The sequence below is a fragment of the Anguilla anguilla genome, chromosome 9 (assembly GCF_013347855.1).
Source record: "Anguilla anguilla isolate fAngAng1 chromosome 9, fAngAng1.pri, whole genome shotgun sequence".
Lineage (NCBI taxonomy): Eukaryota > Metazoa > Chordata > Actinopteri > Anguilliformes > Anguillidae > Anguilla > Anguilla anguilla.
The window spans coordinates 9612205-9626340 of NC_049209.1; the positions used below are offsets into that span (position 1 = coordinate 9612205).

The following is a 14136-nucleotide window of genomic DNA, read 5'->3' on the forward strand; positions in this document are numbered from 1 at the left end:
CTTTATTGTCATAACTCAAAACCTTATGCTACATGTTCATAAAGTAGCATGCTCCTTTGTACATTTAAATTACTTTTTAAAGACTGATACAATTTAGATCATTAGCCAGGTACTTTTGTTTCAGGTATATGTTACGATCACATTAGTTTCATCATCACAAAACATTACCAAAGAATCCCAACCTGTTTCATCTGAGAGGAGGACATCAGTTTGATTCTGTCATGCTTACCAGATGAAAGCCACGCCTTAAGGCCCAGTTCCACTGGGAATGAGAACAGTAAAGTTAAAATGAAAGAATTTAATTAACATGATCTCCAACAATAAAACATGCCCAACCAATTATAATGGCGTACTTTCTGCACCTGTGGGACGCACTTGTATATTGATTCACACATGTGCAAAATTATAAATTACTGATGTGTACACAAGCAAATAATGTATAGTTGTTATTGTTCATCATTACTACTATAATTCCTGCAGGAGGTGGGCATTAACTTCATCTTGGGTATGTATAGAAAGGAAGTTAAATGTTACAAAATGAATAAATGTTTACTTTTTTAACCAGCAGCCACAGCACCTTGTACCCTTCTCATGGCTAACTCCCGAAGCTAAGCATCCATTCCACCCTGTACCCATCTCATAGCCAGCTGCTCAATTTTAAGAAATTGCTCATACTTTAGCATTTTTAAAAATGTATACTCAACTAGAATACTCAATAGAAGGCAAGTGTGCTCAATTGGATACGACCCTGGTCAGGGTTGCTGGCGGGCTGCAGTCTACCCCAGCATGCATTGGGCAAGAGGCAGGAATGCAGCCTGGACAGGTCGCCAATCCATCGCAGGGGACACACACCATTCACTCACACAGCTACTGGCAATTTAGACTCTTCAGTTAGCCTAGCCTGCATGTCTGGGAGGAAACCAGAGCACCCAGAGGAAGCCCGCACAGACACGGAAAGAACATACAAACTCCATATAGAAAGTCCCCAGCCGGGATTTGAACTCAGTGCAATCCACTACACCACCGTGACGCCTGGGTATTCTTCCCCCAGCACAGTAACTGGGCCACCGTGCTGGGGAAGGTACCATCCTTTCGATGAGATGTTAAACCGAGGTCCTAACTGTAATCATTAAAGACACTTTTTGAAAGTGTAGAAGGTTAACCTTGATCAAATTCCCACAAAAACTGGCTCTCTACATCTGGCCACCTAATCACACCCTACTGTATATCTGACTGGCTACACAATCCCATTGACTCCCAAGGTCACACACTACAGTACAGCAGATCACAGTGCATTCAATATTTTGAACTGGCTACAGTTAGGAACAAGAGGAGAGATTAAGTTAACTTAGCTACAATATAATTAATAAATATCACCACTGCAATATCAACCATCACAAATTGCTTAAATTCAACAAAACAGCCTTACTAAAGTCACTTTCTGTGCTTTGAAAACTCATATGGAGATCAGAATAAACAGGAAGTTATAATCATTCATGCATTACAGAAAGGGAACTTAAAGAAGAGCTTACATTTTAGATTTGAGAAATAAACCCCTGAAGATTACAGGATCAATTTCTTATTTTCTGATCACCGTGATTAAACTGATTTAACTGCAGAGATATTCCGTGGCCCATAGAGGCCCCTTTCAAAATTTAATCAGGAGGCGCTCTTCTCTCCTCTCACCTTTCAAGAACTCACAGCGAGAATTTTTAAATGCTGTGTTTTAAAAAAAGAGTAGCTGTATTTCAGTCAATGCACAGGGTTACTGTCGTACAATCACTGCTCACTACTAGCAATACACTAAAATCAGGATATTAAGGGTGTTTAAATGAAGCTGAGAGAAACAGAGAGAAAGGGCTATAGGGGGCTAAATTAACATTTCTACCAGGTCCGCACAAGGTCCATGTCAGGCTGGCGGCAGGTTCCTGCCAGGTCCCAAGGCTCCAATGGACACACCCTGACACAAGTTCTCTCCTGAGTTCAAATCATGTTGTCATGAGAATCTGACCAGAATCAGCCAATATCACACGGTAACATGTCTAATGATAATTCAACTCGAACAGACTACAAAAGAATCCATTTCACAGTGCAGAAAAATTCACTTCAAATTGCATTTCAATTATTGGAATCTGTAGTGAATTGAATAAATATCCAGCACAGGGCTTAATGCAACAGCTTGTTGAAAGAGTGTATGGGGGTGCGTGGTGGCTCAACCTGTTCAGGCACTGTTCTGGTGTGCTTATGGGCCCTCAGGTCCCATGTCAAATCGGGACTGTGCCAGTGCCAGTGGCTGCCAGCCCCGTGGGGCAGTACACAATTAGCATCACCTGGGAAGGGTGAGATGACCATGTCCTGTCATGTACCAAGGACCTCCTCTGGTAAGTCACTTCCTCAGCAACACACACAGTCTGTTAGCCAAGCTAATTCACAGTCTGAGTTTTATCAGTATACCATAGAGTAAAAAAAAAGCATTAGCATGGAATTCCACGCTTTAAAGGAGTGAGTGTGTGCTTTTCTGTGCTCTTCTAAGTTGACAGATGAGGCTCATATATTATTATATATAAATTGAGATAATATGGTTCAAACTGTAGAAAATAAAAAGGTATGTGAACTCATATGGTTATATTGGACAAAGGAATTATTTAAATAACATTAATTGCCTTCGAGAAATAAGTCCAAATTAATATCAGTCTTGTGCACATTTTGACTGGTAGCTACAACTACTTGAACAAAACTCTTACTACAGCATGCTTAGTTGGCAGATTTATGAAGTCATGCACAGTCAGCGCTGTAAAATGTGACAGTATTGTCGCACTTTTGATTAAAAAATGCCCCTTGCGAACATAAAAAAACATATTCCTATTGCTTGGTTCAGTTGAGTTACATCATTATTTTTATCATTCTTACTGGACTCGAAGTTCAGATTTCTCTTCTAAGATGGACAATTGCCTACATTATGGGAGCTGTACTTGAGGTCATCAGTATCATTCTGTATTGTGCCACATGAACAGCCTTACACGGCGAGAGGCAGCAACTTTTAAACAGTAGTGCAAAGTCTATTGGTGTTTACCCTGTGTAGTTGGTTTTGTCCCTTTTTATGGTATAAAATTGAAAATACAGCACTCTTTTATAAAAATCATAATTTCAGCTGAGCTGAATTTTGAACCTAAATTCATTATTTTCATAACTGAAAATAATTAATATAAAAATTCTGATCATAACAATGACTGTTGAAGGGCACCACAGGTCAATAATCTTTCGTTATTATTAGTAATAAAATGGTTGTAATTTATTTGTTCATTTAAAAACTGTGATACTTCCAATTATTAACCTGACTGCTTTGACAAGTACAGAGGAGTAGGACAACCACTTATAGATACTGACCAGCAGAGTTTGAGGATATTTAAATTCTATCAAAGAGGGCCACATTTATAGCCTAGTTTCAATACGCTCAGATACAGATGGCCCTGACATAATTAGATGCCCAGTTTCATAATAAATAACATGTAATTTGTCATAACATGTCATTTTTAAGTTTAAAGTTTAGAATTTATCAGTAAGGTTTATGCTACAATTTTTTGCTCTGTGCTGCAAAGATTTTGACCTTGCTAGCACCAGAGTTACTTATATTATAGCCATTTTATAGCCATAATTTATAGCCGTGTGTGCAGTGCCCTGCAGAATTATTGGCACCCTTAATTAACATGAACAAAAAATTCTGAATAAAACTCACTTTATTGTTTTTCAGATGTTTTATATGATCAGCAATTTGACAAAAACATAATCTTATTAAGATACCATTGCACGGAGAAGAAAAAATGAACAGGAAATCATTATTATTATGAAAAAGAATAAAAATATTAATTGAAAGGCAAGATTCTTATATTTAGAGTGCAAGATCCAGATGATAAACAACATTTTCCCATACCTTCTTCTGCTGCTCTTTACTAAGGGTGCCAACAATAACAAAGGGCACTGCTTATCAATAAAATAAAATAAAATGTCTATGCTAAAAGTATAAAACATCATTGAGGCCTTTTTCAGAAAAATCATGTTTTCAAATCCTGGTGGTCTGTTCCCAGTCTTGGGGACAGGAGTTTCTGCTGATTTCTGTTCTGCTACCTTAGCACCATGCTTCACACCAAAATTAATCTGCTCATGTGAAAGTTGTACAGTACAAAAGACTGTCCATAAGGCCTGAGCATTTTAAACAGCATTAAAATTGTAAAAATGTGTGGGGTTTGTAAGGTAAACCCTTGGGAAAACATTAAGCAAGCTTTTCTTAGTTCCATCCATCAGAACAGCTTAACCAACTAATTAATCCATAAGGATAGCTCAGCTACCTAATGCAGTTCAGAACAGCTCAACTACCAATTTATCCCTAAGAATAGCTTGGTTTTAAAAATTTGCAAAGCACAGCTTGGAAGTCCACAGACCGGAACCACAAATATTCTGTGGTTTTGTACAAAGCACTCGATCCTGCAATAAGCCTCTTCTCCCAGACACAGGGAGAAAAGGCTCAGCCATGTCTAACCCTGACATGCTCAGTATCCACAGTATCAGCATCTACAGCAAAAACCTTTTCATGGTATATTGTGGAGAATATGACCCTATAACAGGGTTCAGCAATACTGTGATTTTTTTCAATATCAATATATTAACGAAAAATAGGTAAATAAATGAATATATTCTATACATATGTTATGACAAACCTTGGAAGCGACCATATACTGGAAATAAAAGACTACATGGCTCGTTAACAATTCACTCTTATGTTCCCCCTCCAATTTTTTCAGATACCAGAAATGTAAAATATATAAATAAATTAATTAATAAATAGGCCTAAATACAGTATCGTGACAACATTTGATAGTACAGAGAGGATCTTGCCTTGGAGAATTCAGTGCAGACTTAAGCACATTTCAGATTCTTAAGAACACATATTCAATATTAGTTAAATTGTCATACTGTCAGTGTCAATATAAGTTTCACTTATTGAAATATTGCTGGACCCTTGCACAGACACAATATCTCGGTCCTTGGTTTGCTGATTTGTCTGATCTCTGGAGCATTCAAAAACCGTGACCTTTTGAATGGTTCCCTTTACATTCCTACCATTGCAGGCACAGATGAACATAACCAGAGTGACAGGGGAGAGAGGGAGGCCTGCCTTTGCCACTGCAGCAGTGTATTGTGTGTAGGGCACTCCTGTGACAGGGGAGAGAGGGAGGACTGCCTTTGCCACTGCTGCAGTGTATTGTGTGTAGGCCACTCCTGTGATAGGGGAGAGAGGGAGGCCTGCCTTTGCCACTGCACCACTGCAGCAGTGTTTTGTGTGTAGGCCACTCCTGATCCACCAGCTACCGCCGGAATCCAGGAGCCAGCCTCAGCGCAGGCAGCTCTGCACTCCGTCTGTCCCAGCAGACAAGTATCAGCTCCTTCCCTCTGGCCACGAAAAGTAATCAGAGAGCCAAACAGTCTCCCTAGGACCCCACTCCTCTGTTTAATCACATCAAGCGACAGCCGCAGGGCATCAGGGCCAGCTGCAGGTGCAACAGCCAATCCCGCAATATCCTGGAATCGGTTTCGGCGTAATACGCACCGCGCCGTCTCAAACGGCGAGTCAGGCCTCAGGTTTCCTGACACGCTACGCGGTCTGCTGACATCACATCCATCTGCTTTGTTTGGGGTTTCCTTCTCTGGGGAGCCTATGTTTAGTACTATGTCATAAGCAGTTGGGGTATTCTGTCATTCTGTCGGGGCATCATTCTGGCTCGTGCAAACACTTTCCAAAGTCACAGATCAAAGTGACTGGCAAAATTAATTATCATTTTGTTTATTTTGTATTATTACGACCCCAGTGTTACAAAAGGTTATATTATAAATGTTAAAATGTACAAAATATATGTATCGTTATTATGATAAAAATGCAGGAGTAGTTGGTAATGCTAGTTAGATTTTTTTATCTGTGGAGGGGGAAAAAGCCACCAATAAATACAATAATGAAGTAAATCCATTATGACAGTGGAAAGATATGATTCTCATACTGTCTGCCTGCTGACTGCCACTCGCTTTGTTGACGTTATGTCACTAGCAAACCTAAGTGAAGGAGGAGAATTGGAGACTGCTGGGATATTCCACTCTTCCATGTCTGCAGATGACAGGGCGCAAGACGGCCATCACTTCCACTGTAACACACAGCACAGTCTACACGGGGTATTCCAGTTTCCCACATGCAATGGCACGGAATCCCATGGATACACATACTTGCACAGCATTGTTAGTCTTGCACCGTATAGTTCCTGTCGAAATGCTGTTTATATAATACATTTGAACAGTAGAACAATAAAGCACTCCATCGTTAAGAATGATTTCCAACTTAGTCATATTAATCCGTTAATCTATTAATTAATAATCAATTGTTGCAGCAATTACTTTTCTGTTTCTTTTCAGCATCATAAATGTGCTGAGAAAGGCATTTAGTTTAAAATGTGCAGCCTGTTGCACAGCCCAGTATCTCATGGCCTTAAGTACAAGATCACAAGTGTTAATTTCTCATTACAGCAGCTGAAATAAAAGCTGTTTCTGCCATTAAGAATGATGGCTACTTGATTTACATGACAGTATTAGTAAAACCACTGAAGTTCTGAACATTCCCCAGTCTACTCTCATGATCAAAGAATCACAGTCATGCCATTTCTGCCGAATCGCAAAATAATTCAAGTCAAATGGTTCATTCACTTATATTTTCTTCACACAAACATGCTTGCTCCAATCATTTGAAACTATAGTCTTTTATGCATCAGCTTTTATTAATATACCACTTGTAAAGAATAAAAGGACTTTAGCTGACCTCTAACAGAAGACCAGATCTCTAACTCACAACACAGATGCAACTGTGCTCTATCACACAGCAATGAAAAACAGAGAGACAGAAAAAAATGGTAATTTTCTCTACCTTTTAAAGTACAAACACATGGGCAACACCAGCCTCCCACAATACACACTGAGCCCCATTATCTTAAGGTCAGGGGCAAAATTTACTCAGTACAGGTCAGTGACAGGCAGGGCAGTGCACAGACTCTTTGGGGGGTATAGGCTCAAAATACAAAAGGGCACCTGTGGTAAGTTTAAAAGAATTTGGTGCAAACAAAAAGCAGTGTTCATTTTTATTTATTTATTTTTAGTCATATTCTTCTTACTAAACTGCATTTTATTTTTTATCACATTTTTGTCATTTGAATATTTTGCTTTAGTCTAGTTTTAATGAATGAAAACTAAAGTTGTTTCAGTCAATGAAAAGTACTTTCAGTCAACAAAAACGAACTGTTTTACTAATGAAACATATTTACAATTTTAATTTCACTAGAATGTAGTTAGAAATGATTACTGACTGACCTTTATGCACAGATGCTACAATCATCATAATTCAGGGCTTTAGATTGCGATCAAAAATTTTATCAACGTGAAGTGATTTACTATAAAACCTCAAGTTAACAGCGCCAGTTTCTAATAAACGCAGAGATGGAAGTCATTTTTGCAAATAAACACTGAGAGGTAGTCTACTGTATGCATATGTGATATGCTATTGCTAATGCCTGCTTTCTTGATAGGATTTCAATAAGACTGCTAGCCATTTAGCCCTTTCATCTAATGGGCGCTAGATCACTTGTTCTAAACTAGCTAGCTCATAACTAATTATGAAGTTAGCTAGAAAAAGTACCATGAATGCATTTTATTGGTGATTTTAGCAATAAGACTGATACCAATATGTAGCACTACTAAAAGAGCATAACAGATGGCACAAAATATCCATTTACTATTTATCATTAGTTGCCTATTAGGCTATATATACAACTATGTTTTTTACTGTATTTTGTAATGCAACTTAAGGGGAGACAGATGCTTGTCCAGGGTCTTACACACGATGAATGTGCCATACTATTTGAAAAATAAACAACTATTAGCTTACAACATGGTATAGATCTTATAGCTCATCTTAATATTACAAAGTATATAAAAAGGTTGGGACATGCACCATTTGCAGGCTCGTTCCTGTAGGAATATTACCAATTCTGAAACTCTCTTCAGAAGTTATTTATCCATCTGTACATCATAGACCACATCTTACTCTATGCAGAGGTGATTTCTTAAAGGTAAATAAGGCAGCATGTTAATCTAATGAGAAAAAACAACTTATATTTTATTTTATTTTATTTAAATTATCAAAAACCGAAGCTGTTAGTGTTACTAAACAGAAAGTGCAACTGAAGTAAATTAACGAAGCTAGCTTCCTAAGTTGACTGCAGAATAAGCAACCAGTCACGCAACATAAGAGGGGTAGCCTAAGTCCAGGGTTTTTGTCTCAATGACACTGTTTTTGCAATATGCCCAATGGTAGTACTAAGTGCTGGAGTAAGTAGGCTACGCATGGCTTATGCTGCATTTTCTTTTCCTTGGAGTCATGAAATTTGTCCATACATCCCTTTTCTTCTTTCTCCCAAAAGCCGGCTGGGGTCTGATGGGCATTAATGTATAGCTGCCTGATCATCGTGTTTTTCCCAGTTAGAACGTTATCCAATCATGTGTGTGCACCCTTTGCAAACTCTACCCCATTGCATGCAAGCGACAATAATGATTGGATGAAAGCTACTGATATGGTGAGCCAAGCTGTGCCATACATTCTGATTGGGTTTTGTCAAATCTTTATGATGTATAGAATTTGGAAAGTGCTGTGCATTTCACGCCACTTAATTGTCCAATCGTCTATTGATGACGCTTTTGTCTCCACTTTATTCATCAACAATAATGTTACTACTTTTCACCTTATTTTTTGTCAACAAAGGTGGGTTTTTATTTAGTTATCATCTTGTATTTGTCACAGAAAAAATGTTGCTAACAAACATTTTTTGTTGCAGTTTTCAACTAGTAACATTGGCCAAAAGTGTATAGGTCCATGTACCAGGTGACAGGTCTTCCACAAAACAACCATAAAATGGCATTCAACAGATTCAAGGTATCAATGTCCAGGAACTATCCAACATGGCAACTCTCATCAACAGCATCAAATTCCCTCGAGCCAACCTATGAAGCTGATGCCTGGTTAGAGGGAGGAAGATAAAAACCAAGTTGACTGCATGTCAATAAAATTCAGTGCCCTCAGTGAGATGGCCCCTGTCAACGAGACTCAAGCCTTCTCGACATCACCGCTCGTTCACTTCTTACTCCATCACGTAACGTAGCTATAGTGGTTCATTTATTAACAAATATTCAACAAAAGGTTACCAATTTAACAGCACATTTACCATACAAGTATGAGGCCACGCTCCAACTTAACTGAGCAACCATAATTGCTGCTTGCTGTGATTCCTGTCATTTAAAATGAGACAACCTTTTAAAATAAAAGCCATTAATTTAGTTGCCATTTTACAAAGCAAACAATGGACCAATTAAAAAGGACTACATTGTCTACATTTTCATAAACTGGAAGAGATTTGTTGACAAAAAAACAAGTATAGACACTTTCCTTTACCCGTCACCCTCTTTATTGCAACTGAGATGCCACAGGTTATAGCCATATCTAAAACAGTAATCTAAATGAATGACCAGAAAGTCAGAACAATTGTTAGAAATCCGGCATTGAATCATCCCATTAAAAATCCTTTAGTTACTGTGGTGCAGCAAGTAGGAAGCAGCCTACTATGTATATCCCATAACGCCCCAGTGCAGAGAAAACCTTTCGGGTATTATTATTCATTTATTTTCAAAATTATTATTATTATTATTATTATTATTATTATTATTATTATTAATAATACATTGGGAAGAATACAGTAATACATACACCCCTGCAGTGCAAAAACTCAAAGCACCAGGCCACAGGAACAGACTGCATTCTGGTTGCAACAATTAAATACACGTTTTCCGTTTTCTTGACACAACAGCCATACTGGACAGGTCGTCGAACATAATGCACACATACCACACGGTTCAGTCGTACTTGAACGGTGGCGACACAAAAATGACCAAAAGGCATAGCTACATCTGTTTGTCTGGTCAGTGGGATTGGAACATTATTTTACCCTGGGAGAAAAAGTCATTTAAGTTTTCCAGGCCAATCTCGCATATGAACGGCGCTTAACATATCGTGGTTTCAGAATGTGGTATGAATTGATATATGATCAAGTACTTGGAGGATTTAGCACTGACTGCGGTGATGCAGTGTTTAAAAGTAGCCAAGGACAGCAAGAAAAGGGAATGCAGACAGTTAGACAGCATTGTCCAATGTAAATATCCCGCATTCGCATTTTTATCTCGCTACAGTTCTGTAATAGGATATATCATTTAAGAAATAAATCAGCATTTTCTCTTGACAGATCGTAGAATGTGCACATTTTGTGTTAGATCTTGCATGCAGGAAGCCTACTTTACTCTATAAACGTTAGCGCGTTAGCAGGCTAACTTACCTACTTAAACTCTCTCCAGAACGCCAAGATTCCAGTAACCACGTCTATTTTTTTTATTTGAAATTCTTCTTTTTCCTTAATGCACAGATCTCTCCATGTTTTTCCTAAACCCGGACTTCCAGCATCAGCAGGTGGACGCGCCTCTCGATGGAGACAGCGCGATTCTCAGCCCCTAACACTCCATTTTATATTGCAGAATTATTCGTATTCCATGAACAAGGATTTCAACCATTCCATTTCCAATGTGATTCTTAGATTTTAAGGTACAGTCATACTTGTTCCTCTCCGTACGTATTCCTAACACAGCTTCGGTTGTTCATCCATCTACAGCAAGGTGCTAGATGCTGCCATTGTTACGCTGTTTTTTCAGCTTTGCCCACCTCCCCGATGACGAACGTACGCCTCTCACCCTCTCTCCTTTTCACTCCGACCTGTCATAAAGAGCGCGCCCACCCAGTGCACGCGAGGGCGCGCACCGCGTCACGGGCACGCTAAGGAAAACAGGTGCTTTTTTCTCCCAGAGAAAAACTTACCGTCAAGGCGTTCTAATAATACATATTGAACCATGCTAGTGTCTCTAAACAAAGATAACAGCACGTTTGGGAGGGACATCGATTTCTACAACACTGCGTGTATGAATAACATGGAGAATATGCACTGAATACAATTAAATCGTATTATTACGGAGTCAAGAAAATGGAATGATAGACATACACTAGTTTGTTCTCTCAGATGACATCCAGAGTTACTGTAGTGCTGGCTCTCTGAAATACTGCATTTAGTCCATGGATCTCAATTTTATTATTTTAGTATTTAGTTATTTGATTTGGAAAAAAGGTAATGCAAATCAAAATAATTATCAGAGGGCTTTTATTTAACATTAAAAATAATGAATTTGGTAACTGACTACCAAAAAATAAAACTTAAAAAATTTCTAGACTGAAACCACTTTTCATTCGTACATACACTTCGACTGCTGTGTTAATGACACCTCAATTTAAAGAGCCAGTTTTTCCAATTTGATGGGCATATTCATTTTTTTCAAATGAGGTGCAAATGTAAACGATCTCAATGGAGACAATTGCTCCTAAGTATTTTCATGAACACAGTTGCAAGGACACAGATCCATCTGATTAAAGGGACAAGCTGTTTAAACAGCTGTTCTTTGTCTTTCTGAAGCAGATTAGTATTTAGACAACATTGTCACAAAGCTAAATGGCTTTTCAACCCCTATTTGTTCCCATGAAGCTTCGATGTAATTAGAATGAGAAGGGATGTGAGATGAGAAAGTGGAAGTAAACCTCCAATCACAAGCAGGGATTGTAGGGGCATGCAGGAATAACTCCAAATGTGATAAACAGACATTATCTGATCAAATCTATACACGTTTAACAACGTATAACAAAACTGGTTGAATTGCTACTATTGATACATCATTATTTTGACACATTTAACAATAGTATATCATAGACACAGATATATTAATTTAAATATTCATTCTTAACACGCATTGAGTATTTGATTGATGCAACTGGCTATCCCCCTCCCTGCACTGTCTTTTATCCGAGTCACAATGGCTGTCTACACTGGGCTCACATGGGTGGAATGAACTTTCCATGGTGGTCAGAATCATTGGCTATCTTCTGATGCAGATGAAAGACTCTTCAGACTGCATCTTGGTTCTCCTCCCATCCCCAAAATATTCTGGTTCTTGGTTAGCACAGTTAACTTGCACTAGTGCTTCAGTGAAGTTGTATCTATACGTGCTGGTCTAGGAATGCTGTCAGCCAGGTGTGGGACTATTGCTCATGTTAATCAATCAGGTGAATACATTTATACTTCTCCTACATCGTGAGTCACTCTAAATAAGAGCATCTGCAAAATGAATGTAATGTAATGTGATGATTACGGTTTTATCCTGTCATGCACATCCCTAGACCCAACCATTATCCTAACAACATGCAAATTCTAAAACTAAAACAGGTTTGGGACAGAATCTACTCTGCACTCAACACTGACAGATGAAAAGGGCCTTGCGATGTGCGTCTGATATACAACCTCGCTGTGCTTTACATTAGGAGAAAAAAAGAGTCCAACAAAAGCATGTTATTTCCCGACATATCTCAACCAACAATTATGAACTCAATGCAGACCAAAAAAAGGAGTGCCAATGTTAATGTAATTTTCTGGTGGGCATAAGGCATTAGCAGAGAATAGCAATTAGAAGTCTAGGTTAAGAATGCTTGTACATATCATCTATCACGAGGAGGAAACACAGTCCACACACTATTTAATTCTCCCTAAAGGTGAATATGAATCCATTATTATGGGCATTACAGTAGCTGTACTACTTTGTAAGTCACTCTGGATAAGAGTGTCTGCTAAATACCAAATTGTAAATTGTAAATTGCATACAGGCACATCCAAACAATGAGCAGATTTTGATTCTGCACCCACCAGAATGTCTAATATTTCTCATTACCACAGCTTTCAGTTGTCACCTAGATCCACAGAGTGGTAGGAAATCCGTTTCCTTACATAAATACACTCTAAAAACCTGAACCCCGATTTACTTCTATTTTATTGCTGTAACATTTTTATACTAAAAATACTAAGTTTATTTTAAATCAACTTAGTATTTTTAGAAGCTTGAAATCATGTTACTTATGCCTTAAAAATTGAGTAAATGTTATGGATAATTTGAGTTGGTTCTGATTAATTAAAGTTATTACCATGAAAAAGAAAATTGAGAGAATATCACTGTAATTCTCACTATACTGTACTATAGAAAACCTAAGCACATCTTCTGAATAAGCACAATTCATAACAATATCAACTTCAAGTCCATATGCTTATGAAAACACTGTAACAGTTTTGACAAACCACTACTTTTTTTCTTGCTTCTGGCACTACGTCTTCAAAAAACATGCACTCTTAGCAGCAAGAGAAGTGTTTTTATTAAGTAGAATGCAAGGGGGTCCTTCCCACACAGCAAGATCTTACATTGTGTTAATTTACCCTTAAAGTCATACTATGCAGGATTTTCACCTTGAAAATATTATACAAAATCATCCTCAGTCATTACTATGACGCACTGGAAATCTGTGTCTGTGTGCACTTCTGCCCAGACCTTGCTGGTCTGCCTGTATTTGTTAATCTAAAAAGTGTTCAGGAGGTTTCTGGGTGTGATCCTTTTTTAATTGTGGGTTGTATCTGAAAAGCATGTGGCCAATAGAAGAAGAAGAAAAAGAAGAAGAGGAAATGTGTATGGATTGGCTACAGAGCCCAGTGGCGCGTTTTCAGCTGGCTTAGTGCTGGAGAGTTAGGGTCACCATGGTGATGAACTTAACAAACCATCTTGATTTGGAATGTCTATTTATTTTAAGTTCTTAAATCAAATGCCTGGTCTATTCTTAATAATTTAAGTAAATTCCAACAAAATGGTTAATAATATTTAAGCAATGTGATTTGTTGGTTATATCCTCATTTCATTTAATGAAATAAGCTTAAATAATACAAGTAAATCTCATACAAAATAACTTGTTGGGCTTTCAGCCATTTATTTAGGTATGGCCAACTCGAATAATCACTTCAGTAAGTTTTCACAGTGGCAGCGTAACTTTTTTATTATTGTCACATTTACAAGGCAACTGAATTATTTTTTACA

General features: G+C 38.0%; 1 protein-coding gene across 2 annotated transcripts in view; it reads right to left on the reverse strand.

Moving 5' to 3' along the window:
* Nucleotides 1-10911, reverse strand: part of LOC118236242 (neurite extension and migration factor-like) — a 51391-nt gene extending 40480 nt beyond the window's left edge. The window contains exon 1 of one of the 2 annotated variants that reach the window (XM_035434451.1): nucleotides 10474-10911. The gene's annotated coding sequence lies outside the window, so the exon portion shown is untranslated. Of the gene's footprint in view, nucleotides 1-10469 lie in introns of both variants that reach the window. The other variant, XM_035434449.1, reaches the window with a different exon arrangement.
* Nucleotides 10912-14136: the final 3225 nt, after the last annotated feature.